This window comes from Xyrauchen texanus, chromosome 21 (genome assembly GCF_025860055.1).
Source record: "Xyrauchen texanus isolate HMW12.3.18 chromosome 21, RBS_HiC_50CHRs, whole genome shotgun sequence".
Taxonomy (NCBI): Eukaryota; Metazoa; Chordata; class Actinopteri; order Cypriniformes; family Catostomidae; genus Xyrauchen; species Xyrauchen texanus.
Window position 1 is genome coordinate 9,015,628 of NC_068296.1, and position 14,058 is coordinate 9,029,685.

Here is a 14,058-nt window from a genome sequence, read left to right on the forward strand (position 1 = left end):
AATAACATTTAACACTATTTGCACTTAGTGCAAATAATACGCTTCCATTGCTATTTATACTTTGTGTAAATAGCATCTATCTTAGTCAGTGACGATTGGTGATGTTGCCTTTATACCATAACATCACAAAGTCATTTCAGTGAATAACGACTAAAATGCAGGCCTGTTCTTACAAGGGCTAGTAGATATGGCTACAAAAATTATATCTAGATATTTTTCAGCTTATTGACAGCATTCTATATATATCTTGATTATTATGGGTTAGCTCTGAAATGGCATAAAAAGTTTTTATGTTTAATCAAAGGAACCATATATTCCAACCAATTCCAAGCAAAGTAGATTCAAATGTTTAATGCATGAAATAAAAATATAATTAAAAAATAATGAAGGCAAGCTTTCCAGTTTTTCCACCAAGTAAACACAAGGAAGAATCATATTTAAACTAGATTAGATTTGTTGAATAGTAATATATTTCAGTCGTATTTACTTCACCTTCACAAGCTTTTATTTTGGCAGAAAACTGAAATTGCAGTCCCAGCAAAATTACCACATTAATATTTTGAATATTCAATATATTGCCAAGCCCTAGTTCCTCCCACAGAGTTATCGTATGGTTTCAGAAGACATGGAATAATATAGCACACCAGCTGTTACTTTATGAAACTTTTATGATGCTTATTTTGTCATTTAGGAGCTTGATGACCCAGATACCCTCCTCACTTTTTTATATGGAAAACAAACAACCTAGTCTCTGAGAATTACTATAGAGACTTGTGCATTTTAGCATTTGCACAACATAACAACTACATTTACAAGCTTATACATGTGTGATCCAGTTGCTCAGAAGCTCAACTCATAGAAGATCTCACCAGTCGACACATGAGGTCAAAGTGTCATAGAAGCACCACAATGTGATTCTGTGTTTTTCATCTCACCTTTCTTTTTTAATTCCTTTTATTAGGTTTAGGGGAGGGTGGTAGGTTTTATTGATTTAAAAGTCAAATAGGCTAGGGTTAACCCTAAGTCTAACCCTAGCCTTAAAAACCTAATATCAGCTTTGTACGCCACACAGTGAACATTTCACCTTGGAACTGCTGCAATACATGTAATGAACTACGTCATTTTCATGAGATCAGACTGAAAACATTGGCCAGTAAATTTTTTCAACACTTCTCCTTGTTTGAAACAACATGATGACAAAATATTCATTTTTGGGTGAATAATTCCTTTAAAAGTACAAATCAATGGATTCTCAAAAAGCACTTTTTCCGTGAAGAGATTTACATTGTAAATGGACAAGTGCTGCACTCAGGCTGGCTTTGCCAAACAGGAATTTAAGTGTGACTCAATAAAAATCCAGTTGTCTGATGTGTAGCTCACCTCATTTAACAAAGCCAGTTATAAGAAGCGTAGTTGTACAGTATTTGAGTGACATGGAGAAAATCAGAAGAGAAATAAATGAGAACAAAATATTTCAACAGTGTCAAATATTCTGGGTGACGCACTCCGGTGACATTCCAAAGCCATGTTTGAGGCTGTTTGGAGGAATTTAGATCATTCATCCCATTGTGTGTCAGTCTTGACCATATGCTGATCCTCAACCAAACTCTCTGTGTTAACTCAACACATCTCTCTCCAGATTCACCATACAGAAACTTGCCCTGCCTCTCATCAAACACAAATCCATCATCTGGTGACAGATCACAACTCGTTTCAGATTATCACCTTACTTCACTAGGACGGTATAGGGTGTATGTTCTTTAGTGTTCTTCATTGAAGAACATTACATTCATTAAAAACTTCAGTCTGTTCTAGAGACTAATCTGTTAGGGATGCCAAAATCAGTGGGTCTAGCTAAATCTTGAGACCTTCCTGGCTCAAGCGTAATTTATATAAATCATCAGGTTCAGGTCCAAAGTGGATGATCGATTCTGTGCGTCACATGGGCAAAGAGTGGTTCCAACATGCAGCAGTGGGGTCCAAATATCTAAGACCATATTGAAAATGTTTGTTTTTTGTTTTTTTGTTTTTGTTTTTAACCCTTAAATGCATGGGAATTTCACCAAACATTCTTACATACGCGGGTCTATAGAGTATATCATGTATATCTGTAAAAAATCGATCTACAAAATGTCCAGCATTTTCACTTTTGGATCTCAATGTTGGTACAAGCATGCGACTGGTGTCATTTATCTAACAGACACTTTTTTGATTCCTCAATGTAAATTTAATTGGAGCTTCATAGGGATGCTGAGACTTAGTGCATTCTGTCTTTGTTAAATTGTTATTATTGAAATATATTCAAGTTTTAACAAGTTCACCAGAGGAAACACTAATCACACTATTTGCGACTTCACACAAATCACAACTATTAACCAGCTACAACAAAACAACAGCAATAGTCATAAGAATTAAAACAATGTACAATTTTGCATAGGTATTACTTTTCTATATGAGTTCCCAAGTTTTGGCCAAACATACATTATTTATTCAAGCGCAAGTGCTTATGGCTATTACACACAGCTGCAATTTTCTACTTGATAATTTTGAGTTAGTAGTACTCAAAGCCAAAGTTTGAAGAACACATATATTTGAGTTATGAACGTGACATGTCAAGCACTGTTTAATTAGGACCACTGAAATGTTTTTGTTAATGACGACTGTAGGGTTATAATGGTAAATTAAAACTAGTAAGAATAGTAAAAGAATTAAGCTTGAGTAAACTATTTTTTTTATTTATTTATTTTACAGTTTGAGATAACTATTAGTATTTACAGTGTTACATTTACAGGTTATACTGTAAAGAATAGCTGACATCATATTAAATGGGATTGTCCATTTGAATGTCCATTTGACACACAGATTCAAGGTCTCCTATGTGTCTCCCATTTGATATCAGCCATGTAAAGGCATTAGATGTTTTCTTCATCTTACCCTTTAGCTGTTGTGTTCTCAACTGTCCCATCACTATGCTTCTGAGACTGTATGTGTGTTTGCATTCATCATGTGTTTGCTGGATCACACAGGCCCTTTCAAGAGCAGTAATGAGAAGTGAGGTTACACTTACCTGACATCTCAGTGTTGGCCAAGGCAGGACTGACTCTCGCAGAGGCCTTTAGTTGATCCCATTAAAAGCAATCAGCCTACTGTTTGCACAGTGGTAAAAGCTTTAAAGCTGCCCTCCTCTCTCGCTTGCCTTCCCCCTGCTCTCTTCGACCAGGTGTGGGTCCCTCAGTCCTCTAAAGCGCCGGTGTAACAGCCAGTATGTTTCTGCATAAATGAATACTCTGTAAAAAGTGGTAACCTGCAATAGCTACTTTAAGATGCTGTTTCTGATTGATCTACCCCATGCAACTTTTTTTGTTGGTGTAGCCTAATGTATTCAGGTTGATTCAGTGATGTTATATAATATTTAAGCCTTACCGATAATTAGATGTTACCACATGAAGCAAATATTTTTAGGTAAAAAATATTTATTTGTGTACAATTAAATGTCAATTTCTCATAATATTTTTCCAAGACCAAATGATCAGCTATGCACATTAGATTTACAGCTCTATTCCAAACTGCACTGCCATGACAGAGCAACCAAAGTTCAATCTGATTGGTTCATTTTCACAACAGAACTTCTCCTGTTTTTATTTTTTTTATTATTCATTCAAAAGCACCAAAACATATGAGCCTCATTCTCTAACGCACTCAATGGTGAATGTAATGAAAGCCAACCTGATTTTTTACCACAAACACATTCTCTGGCCTCGTTATTGTCTGTGGTAGGAGTCTGTCTGCTACATCTAAACAACTACTCGGGTGTCAATGAACAGAGCCATCTGCCCAGTGGGTGAGCAAATACTAGGTACAATACCTACAACCTGACCAACCACTCTCTTTTCTCTTCCTCTGTTCTCAATCCCCTCTGTTTCTTTGGAGTGGTCAGGCATTGTATTTACCTGAGCGAGCTCTCTATCCCTCTTCATTCCTCTCTGGTGGCTTTAGTGCATCAATGGCCCCACCCTTCTACTGATAAGACTGTAGGAACAATTAGGAATACTTCAAGACTGTACTGTTTACTCCAGTAAAGAATGCTAAAACCAACAAGAAACCTGAAGCTGAAATCTCTCCTTGAAATCCTGATAATACAGAATGCATAAGAAGCCATCTTGTCTTAGTCACATTTCAACTCAAAATCAAAAGAAAGAAAACGTGAAGAATTTCTGCGATTAAAAGTTGACCGTTTAACGTGTTAAAAACATTACGCAATTAATGCAGTATCCATTTTCACACTTATTCATTACACGTAACATATGTCCCTTGTATAATCAACATGGGAGCGGATTTACTGTACAGCAAACTGAGACTTTACACTCAAGCGGTTAGACAAGTTTGGGAGAGATTAAGGCAACTTTGCATCACCCGAAAACGCTCACTCAGTGTCATCTGAACCAGTGTTAAAAGTGAAACCATGTGAGAGAGTCCCAACATGTACACGATAGAGACTGAACGGCAGCCAGAGAAAATAATAGAATAATAGAACATTTTATTTTAGCATTCAAATTTTCTTATATCTTTATGTATAATGTCTAATAATGCATTTTCAATTTACACTTAAATTTATCATGCCAGTAAAGCTTGATATAAAAAGAGAATGTTGTGCGTGAAAATCCCAGGAGAACAGCAGTTACAGAAATACTCAAATCAACCTGTCTGGCACCAACAATCATGCCACTGTCGAAACCACTGAGATCACATTTTTTCCTCATTCTGATGGTTGATGAGAACATTATCTGAAGCTCCTGACCTGTATCTGACTGATTTTATGAATTGCACTGTTGCCACATTATTGTCTCATTAGATAATCCCATGAATAAGTGGATGTACATGTGTTCCTTAGTAAGGGCTCTATGAGTGTATATAACACACTTGTATCAAAGATGATTGTACATACTTGTATCAAAGATTTATACCTCTAAAAATATGTCTTATTAACTCTAACCTTAAAGAACGAATAATTAAAATAAATGATGTCTAATAGACTTCTTGCAAGTTTGAGAAAAGTATAAAGTAAACATATATATGATTATATTTTAATGCTTGTTTTAATTTACCATTTATTATGATTAATTGCGATTCATCTCAGAAAACTGTACGATTAATTAGTTAAACATATTCATTAATTAACAGCCATACAAAATATTTTAATCATCCTTAAAATAAGTTTCATTTTCTTCATGCAAAAAAATTAACAAGAAAAAAATTATGATTTTACTTTTAGATCCACCCATTTAACACCCAAAATAAATGTTGCACCCCTTATGACCCTTAGGCCAGAAACATACTTCAGGCTAGTATGCATATGCACACACAAGCGCTTGTCCAATACACTGGTCAACACATGGTCCAGTTGAACATGCTTATTATTCTTTCTTGCATTACTGGGGCATTAAACTGGATTTGTTATTATTCAGGTAGGATGCATTAAATGAATTGACTTTCAGTTACTTCCTCAGCAATATTCTCTTGAAACTGTTCCACCATGACAGTAGCTGGCTTGAAAAGAGAAAACTATCCATAGAAGCAGACAATTCAAATAAATGTCAGTTATAGCACCCCTTGTGGCAACTTTGAGATTGCAACACGTACTTGCGTTGTGTTATGAATTGCGTTCAGACACATTTTGGAATGCAACAACACACAAAATTGAGCTTACGTTCACATATTTGCATAGAGTAAGTTTCAATCTTCAGATACACTGACCTGAATCTATTTGTAACATTCATAATAATGTCTGTTTAAAATGTACCGTTTAGTGTGCCACACTAGACAGGGTCTTGGCTGGTACTCTAACACAGGTAACTTTGGTCCCTAAGACCCTCCACCCACATGCCATATTGAGCAAACATGACAAACAAACTGTGGGGTGTGCCACAGATACCCCCTTCTCTCTTGCTCTCACCCTCCTCCCCACATCTCTCCATGTCCTGAGCACTCCGCCCAGCGCCCAGGCCATTAGCAAACACTCAGGACAAAGGGGCGGATGAATAATCAGAGGGAAATGTCAACGTTTCATCATGGCCGCCCGACTGCGGCAGTTATCCATTAACCACACAGAGAAATGTTGTGTCGCCCAGCCACCTGAACCACAGCACTACAGTCAGAGAGAGAAGCAGGTGAGGAGGAAGCTATTTTCGTTTAAGAGAAGTAGAGAGAGACACTTTAGATGACAAGTGAAAGAAGAGAGAACAGTATTGTACAGGGGAAATCCAAAAGTTTCTCTCTGACCCATTGACACCCATATTGTTCATAGTTGGTATTCATCCATCCATCCATCCATCCATCGTCAACCGCTTATCCTGTGTACAGGGTCGCGGGGGGCTGGAGCCTATCCCAGCTAACATTGGGCGAAAGGCGGGGGACACCCTGGACAGGTCTAGTTGGTATTCATAAATGATTAAATTTAAACTGTAATGTTTTTTATGTGTAAAGATCTTGGATCTGATTTAGAACAACCAAAAGGAAAGAAATCACAATGTGATCTCCTTAATATCTCAGTTGTTTCTCCTATGAGACTAAATGTGCACAAATGGAGACCTTTGCTCATGTCTCCTTATTTACGATAATTTTGCAGGGAAAAAGAGCTTGGTAATCCCATTTGTGTCTCCGCTTGAGGTTTAGAAGTGATCTCATCAAAGTCTCAAACTTTGTCTATAATCAAAATTTATTATTCAGTATAAGTCAGGTTGCAGTAAATTGTGAGAAATCGGTTGGTCCGTACAACAATTAGATTTTTCCTCCCATAGAGAAAACTAAACGGACCAACGAACCATGTTATTTAGATTTATTCTAAATGTAATCCCTAACCCAAACCTAAACCTAACCATAAAGTCTAAACCCTTAACCGAAACCCTGAACCTAATCCATGATGTTGATAAAAAAAAAAAAAAAAAAAAGTATCAAAATTATTTAGAATACGAGACGAGGGAAGCGTATTGAGATCCATCAGTCATTTGTATTGCATAAATAAATATGGATTGAGTAACCAAATTTGTTCACTGGTTTTTTCTTTCATAAAATTAAGTGTTGAATATGGAGGCTAGATAAAACTGGACGCTTATGTTGTATCAATTATATTTGGCTGATTGTCTGGTCTTTATATAAGTATAAAAGTCATACCTTTTCATACGAGCGTAAGTGGATTTCTAGCGATTTCGACATCTTGTACAAATTATTACTCAACACGTTTTTCATCAAAAGTCATCCAAGACCAAATCTGGACTATCATTAGTTTTATAGTTACATATGTCAAAACAAATTGTCCCATTTTGTGTCTGTTGTTATTCCTCCCAAGGATTTATAGGAGAAAATTTTAATACTATTTAATACTTCAATTAAATAAAAAATCTATTATGTTTCCTGAGCTATGAAAGAACAACCTCTGAACAATATATTTTCCTATTGCTATAATCAAACATAGCTTTTGATTTGTAACTATTTGCAAATCATATCTATTTCCGCGAACATTAAGTGTCTTCTTTTAATATTTATTTGTGTAAATTAGGCTCCAATCAGAGAGCATTTAGTTTCTGTTTCATTACATACAGTGTGTTGACTGTATAAAAGACTAGAATGTCTGGGGGGGAAGGGAAAGGCAGCACGCAAGGTTTTTTTTTATTATGAATGCAAGCACAGTGTATGGAGAGCCAAAGGACTGCAGCACAGGCTGGTGAGGGCCTTTCAGGTCTGGTAAATAAGATGGCTAATTCATGGAGTGGATGTTTTGAAGGAAACTATCTGAGGATGTCACTGTGCAGACCTGCTCTTCGACTCTAACCTCCGTCTCTCTGTCTAACCTCTCCGTCTCCTGTGCCACTGGCATGGCAGCATGCATGCAAACATAAATGCGTGTGTTTGTATGCGTGCATGCATGCATGCATGCTTGTGTGTGTGTGTGTGTGTGTGTGTGTGTGTGCGTGTGTGTGTGTGTGCATGTGCGTGTGTGCATGAGTAAGTATGCAATGGTGCTAAAAAAGTATTTTGGCACTTAAGTCACACTTAAAAATGAGTGTGTGAATAGCATTGCATTAGATAACACAATATCAAACAAAGTGGCATTTATTTTAAAGAAAGACAGCAAAACACTTCATAAAAAGAGATGTGTCTTGTTTAAAATTATATATAAAAAAACTAGATATACTATTCAAAATTAAGACAAAAGGATTTGGACACTTTGTGGTTGTCGAGTTCTGCTAGGACACCTCATTCAGTGCATCTCCTTAAAGTACTTTTGATCAGTTGATTAAAAGTAATTGCAAAATAACAGTGTGTCTTCAGTGTCCAAATGCTATTTAGGCCACTGTAGATGTGAAAATACAAGAGCTGCCAAATTGAATACGTTAACACATTCGATAACCAGCATAACCGCTTGTTGGAAAGGCGGTACCTTTGTGATGTGTCCACCCGGAGTCATTTCACTGACACACACAACACACACACAGCAGTGATTCATTATCGGAAAGTGGTGTATACAAAAACTTCGTTAAAGTACTTAAGTAGCTTTTTTAAAAATCTTTCCTTTCTTGAATATTTAAATTTGTTGCAACTTTTACTTTGCTAAATTTCTTATCCAAACAAATAGTTTTTACTCTGATACACGCCCTCTCGTTACTCGTTATAAGGATAAAAACAATTTTGTTTCATTATTTGCAAAAAGAGATCAGAGAACAGAGCGCAGTGTGTTTAATTGACAGCAGCCAGCACAAGCACAGACAATCAGCGCATGCACTCATGCAGTCTGTGTCAGACCAGCGAAGCCCGTTGAACTAAACACGCTTTTAACCTCACATATATGATGCAATTGGCTGTGAACAAACCTGATGGTCTAAATGTATTCATCACTGTATATAAGCCACAGAAACCATGAAGGACACTTCTAAGATGCTGTGGAATAATTACAGTAGGTTTTTTTTACCACATGGTTTTGCTGTTGCATGCTTTTGGTTCTTTCTACAGGTCTGGGACTCAATTTGGTACCCGTGTGCCATTTGTCGGCTTCTTTGAAACTCTCACATATGTGTGTATGTCTGTGTGTGTGATCTAGAGAGCATGGTTGCCACCCATCAATGTTTTCTCGGGATATTCCCGGGATTTGGCCATCTGGCCTGGAAAAATTCAATTCCATTTGTAAAATTTCTGGAATTTGAAAATGTTCCTGATACTTTCATCCATGCGAGCACTTGTTTATGTGCCCTCTATTCAAGAAGAAAACACTGATCAAACACGCTTTCCTAAACGGCTCTTTCAAGTGAATCTAGAATGTCTGAATCATTTTAGTGAATCAGTTCTCTCCCTCTTATTTGAAGCATTGGGGAGGTTGATTAATTTGAGTTTCATGCAAAATACTCTATGCATTATTTCACTTCTTATTTGTTGATCAATATTTAGTTAAATGCTGCTGTTCACCAATGTTTTCGATTCATTTATTTACATGAATGTGTTTACATTTATTTACACGGGTGTATCTATTAATGCTGTTTAATACTGATAATTATATATTTGTATTAAAGATAGTGCTTCAGTGTTGTTAGGCCCTATTGTTAATTGCTTGTAGTGTAGTAACTTTTTTTTTTATAAAAGGGTAGCTTTAACTAAAAATTGCAAGTAAATATGTTGAATTTACATAATACAATTATTTATGATATTTTTGAATTAGTTATATTCTGTTCATGTTCATTTCCATGAACTATATCTTATTTTCTGAATACAGTGCACAATGTCTTTATCCACTTGTACAAACACATAATTTCAGCAACAACAAAAAAAAGATGCATTGTACATAGAGATTAAAGCACATGTAATTTGCATCTCAGGTCCCTATAATTCACTAAATAAATAAAACTAAATTAAGCATTTGAAAATTTAAGACAATTGTTTAACTATAAAAGTTAATATTTATTGTATCAAATATTAACTATATAAGACAGAATTGTATGGCTTTAAAAATAAAAACATGAATGGGTCACATTTTATGAGATGAACGGATTTTAATTTGTAGTACTTTTACTTTTTGATACTTAAGTATATTTTAAACCAGGTACTTTTTACTTTTTCTTAAGTAGTGTTTTAATGGATGACTTTTACTTTTACTTAAGTATGGAAATTTAGTACATTTTCCACCACTGAGGGTCAGTGATAAAGTGATGTGGAAAGGAGCTCTTAATGTTATTTGTTGTATCAAACAAGCCTAGATGGAACTTGTGATAGAAATCAAGTATTTTTGTAAGGCGCATTTTAATTACCACGGAAGCAGGCTAAGTCTTTAACAATCACTTATCTTTGACAATCGGTTTTGTCTGCAAGCGCTTTTCATGTGGAGTTTAAAGTGGCGCATGACTTGTCTGCCAGCTGATTAAGACTGTGGAGAATGAGAGTTTAAGATATTGAATTCACATCGCAATGAATATGCAACCTATGTGGAGACTAGTTCTTTCAATTAGTCAAACTGCTACTTTGGGAAATGTTTATTGTCACTTGAATTGGTGCTATTTTATTGCATTTCTATCTTTATACTATGGAAAGCTTTGTTTGGAAAATGTTAATAAAGCAATATATTGTTACATATTGTTTTGTTTATTTCCTATTTTAGTAGACTGAAATCTCTACCAAAAACACACCCTTTTCTCTCTGAGAGACTATAGTGACACCAGTGGCAGCTAAATATAGTTCTGTCTTATTCATGATTGTTTAAAACTAATGGCAAGAAGGCAACTTGGCATAGATGGCAGTTCTCCGGTCATTAGTTCTCTAGACAGGTAAGAATACTTCCTCTAAATGTGATTATGGAAAGTTAGGGTCAGGGCAGCTAAGGTACGGAGGCTCTGGGTAAATTTGCTAAGGTGAACTGACCCACAGGGGTTCAACCGACGGATTAAAATGCTATTTATCTTTTCCTATTTGTTGACCTATTAATGTTGCAGAGTAGGAAAGGATTTTTTTTCACAGTGGAATGCCTGTATGAGAGATAGAGAGAGAGAGAACAGTAAATGGGTCGGTGTTATTTATTTGGTTTGGAGCAGAGGACCCGGAGCAGTGAAAAATCACCCGGCATATCACTAATTCCGTCTTCCCCCGGTCACCGGACGAATGAAAGCATTTTGAGAGCCAAACAGAACAGACCAGTGTGTGCCACATTACAGTGGACATACACTATCCAGGCAGACTCACACGCAAACTCACACTCAGGCAAAGGTGTCAACCACACCGCACCCATTCGATGGATGGAAACCTGTGTTTTTTGTGCTCTTATGATATAAAAACATGCATTCTTTCTTGTTTTTCTCAAATTTTTTCTTCTTCAGCCACATTTCCTTTAGGTCACTTGACAAATATAATAATATGATAATAATTATACAAATATATGAATGATGTATACAATAATAGTAAGGATAATAATAATTATTGAACTCAGTGTTAACATTTCTAAAGAAAATGTGAGTGGTACTTGTACAACACTCACCACCACAATGCTAGGATAGTTGCTGTGTTGTTGCTAAGGTGTTCTGCTAGGTTGCTAGGTGGATCAAGAGCCCAAATCCAAGTCTCTGAGATTTTAGTCCAATGATATGGCTCAGGTTCTCCTTCAGTTTAAGTCTATGGGATTTTGTTTGCCTGTTTTATCATCCTCCAAGTATGAGCACACCTTTCCTCAACAAGCCAATAGAAATGAGGTATCATTCATGTCCATTGCACTAAAGCAATTATGTACCTTAGTCAAAATCATTAAAATGGCTTTAATTATTGCTATGATGTTTTTACATTTCGACTTTGTTATTGTTAATGAAATCAAAATACCCGAATAATTTTCATCCGTAATTTGGTTAGCATAGAATCACAAATTTTGTGTGTTTATTGTACATATACACACTTTTTTTGACAGTACTTCACAGGGTGAACTGCCATGCAGTACTCCTTCTCACAGCTATAACAATGAGCTGTCTAACTCACATGTAAAGCAATCATGACAGTTTGTGTATTGTTCCTACTATGTATTGTTTGGGGGCGGGGTTATCTGGGATATATTAAGCTAGTAAGCCACAATAATAGTCTGCTGTGGAAAAAAGTGAAATTTATAGTTCTGCTCATGAATATTGATATTACTTGTTCCTCAATTTAATTCAATTACTACTTAATTTGAGTGCCTCAAATTAAACTAAAACTATCTTTAAACAAATTAATGACACTAATGGCAAACTGGAAAAAGATACAAATAGTAGCAGGTGATGTGGTAACGAAAGGGAGCAAGAGAAGAAGGCTAAAAGGTTGTGTGAAGTTTAAGCAGCCATGAGTCATGAATGAGCACACATTGTTAGCTCAGTGAAAATCCTCACAAGTTCCTGGAAAAAAAAGTCCTACGTGACACCAGGATGCAAGACAGCTCTGAGAGCAGAAAGAAGAACAGAGAAGAGCACAGCTGTCCTAATGCTAACATTACAGCTCCACATGTTTCCCCACTGTCTGATGACACCGGAAAGAATCAATGTAACACAATGTCTGACATTCTACAAAGAATGGATGGTCTCACTCATATACTGCAGCGCTTTACACTTTTAAGGAATGCAGTCTATTTCTTAAAAAAAGTTCTCAACCCAGAAACAGGTACAGAGTTGCAGACAGCAGGGAAAAACAATGACACAGGTAAAAAATAAATTGCAACCGTATTGTCATGCATAGTTTTCTGGATAGAAAATAATAAAAGTGTTCTACACATTTAAAAGGGAGGAGAAAAAGACTTTTGATGTTAATGTCAAAGGCTCTGTGTCCAAACCAACACTACTGCATTTGGCGCAAAATGTATCTGTCTCTTGGGAGAAACTTGCCATGCTAACACGGACAGGTTGTGTCACATACCTTCATCCTTGAACGTCATGAACAAAACTATGCAAGGGTAAAGAATATATAACTGCGACTATGTTAAATCACTTGCAACAACATAATTGACATGCTGCTTCAGAATGCAACCTGAAATCGACCCTTTTTTGCCAACTTACTGACAAGTGCCATCCCCCAGCATGTTGACCGTTTCCTTTGATACTACTGAGTTGCCCAAGCAATCTCTGAGACATGAGTTCTGGTTAAATGTAAACCAGGAAGTAATCACATTTACATAAACAATGGTAAGCGTGATTCAGATGTTGCATTTTTGCTCAAAAATAAAATATTTATCCCATTGGTGTTTAGGGTTGGAATTTGGTTTAGGCGGTAAGGTTAATAAAATGTATGACATAATTTACAACTAAATTTAAATAATTTATTAATGTAAAACTCGCCTTTTGGCGCCACATTTTACCTCCAGAACACTTCCAGCTGCAGCCACTGGGGGCAGAAGTTAGATTTTCAGTCAGCACAGACTGATTTCAGCAGCAGAACTTTCAACCATCTGTTGCCGAATTCACCGTGAGAACATTTTGCTTGAAACCAGTATTAGGTAAGTTACAAATTGCTTATACTAATTATTTATCTGAAATTGTAATCATATTACTGGTTGATTTGTCAGAAAGCAAACAGATGTATATATGCACATTTAAATTTTAAATGTATTATACAGTACATCAATTGTATTATTTTAGAAATATTTAACCAAATGAATGTACTTAAAATTAATTACCTTAACTGAAAGTCAGTAACTGTAATCTGATTACAATAATTTTAAATGTAATATACACTACTTTTTGATTAAAGTAATTAAGAACAGAATAGAATAGAATTAAAGTAATTAAAATGTAGTAGCTAATTTGTAATCAGATTACATACAACACACTTGATACAAGGATAAACATGGTTTGTGCCGACCACCATGTGTTTTGTGGCGTGAATTACTGGCTGCTGAGATTATCATTATGTTTTATTTAAGATATACAGTTTTAATAATATTAATACATTTCAATGTTTGGTTTTAAGGAAATATTTGATTTTATTTGATAAACAATTTTGGTATTGTGTTGGGTTGCCAATTAATGTTCCACTGTAATATCTGAAACAAAACCTGCTGAGATCCACTCTGTTTTA

General features: G+C 35.8%; 1 long non-coding RNA gene across 1 annotated transcript in view; it reads right to left on the reverse strand.

Moving 5' to 3' along the window:
• The window catches only part of LOC127661582 (uncharacterized), a 28,326-nt gene extending 16,702 nt beyond the window's left edge, over window positions 1–11,624 (reverse strand). The window contains exons 1-2 of the long non-coding RNA XR_007972766.1: window positions 11,510–11,624; window positions 3,068–3,270 (exon numbers count right to left, since the gene is read on the reverse strand). This is a non-coding gene — a long non-coding RNA (uncharacterized LOC127661582). The remainder of the gene's footprint in view (window positions 1–3,067; window positions 3,271–11,509) is intronic.
• Between the last annotated feature and the right edge of the window lie 2,434 nt (window positions 11,625–14,058).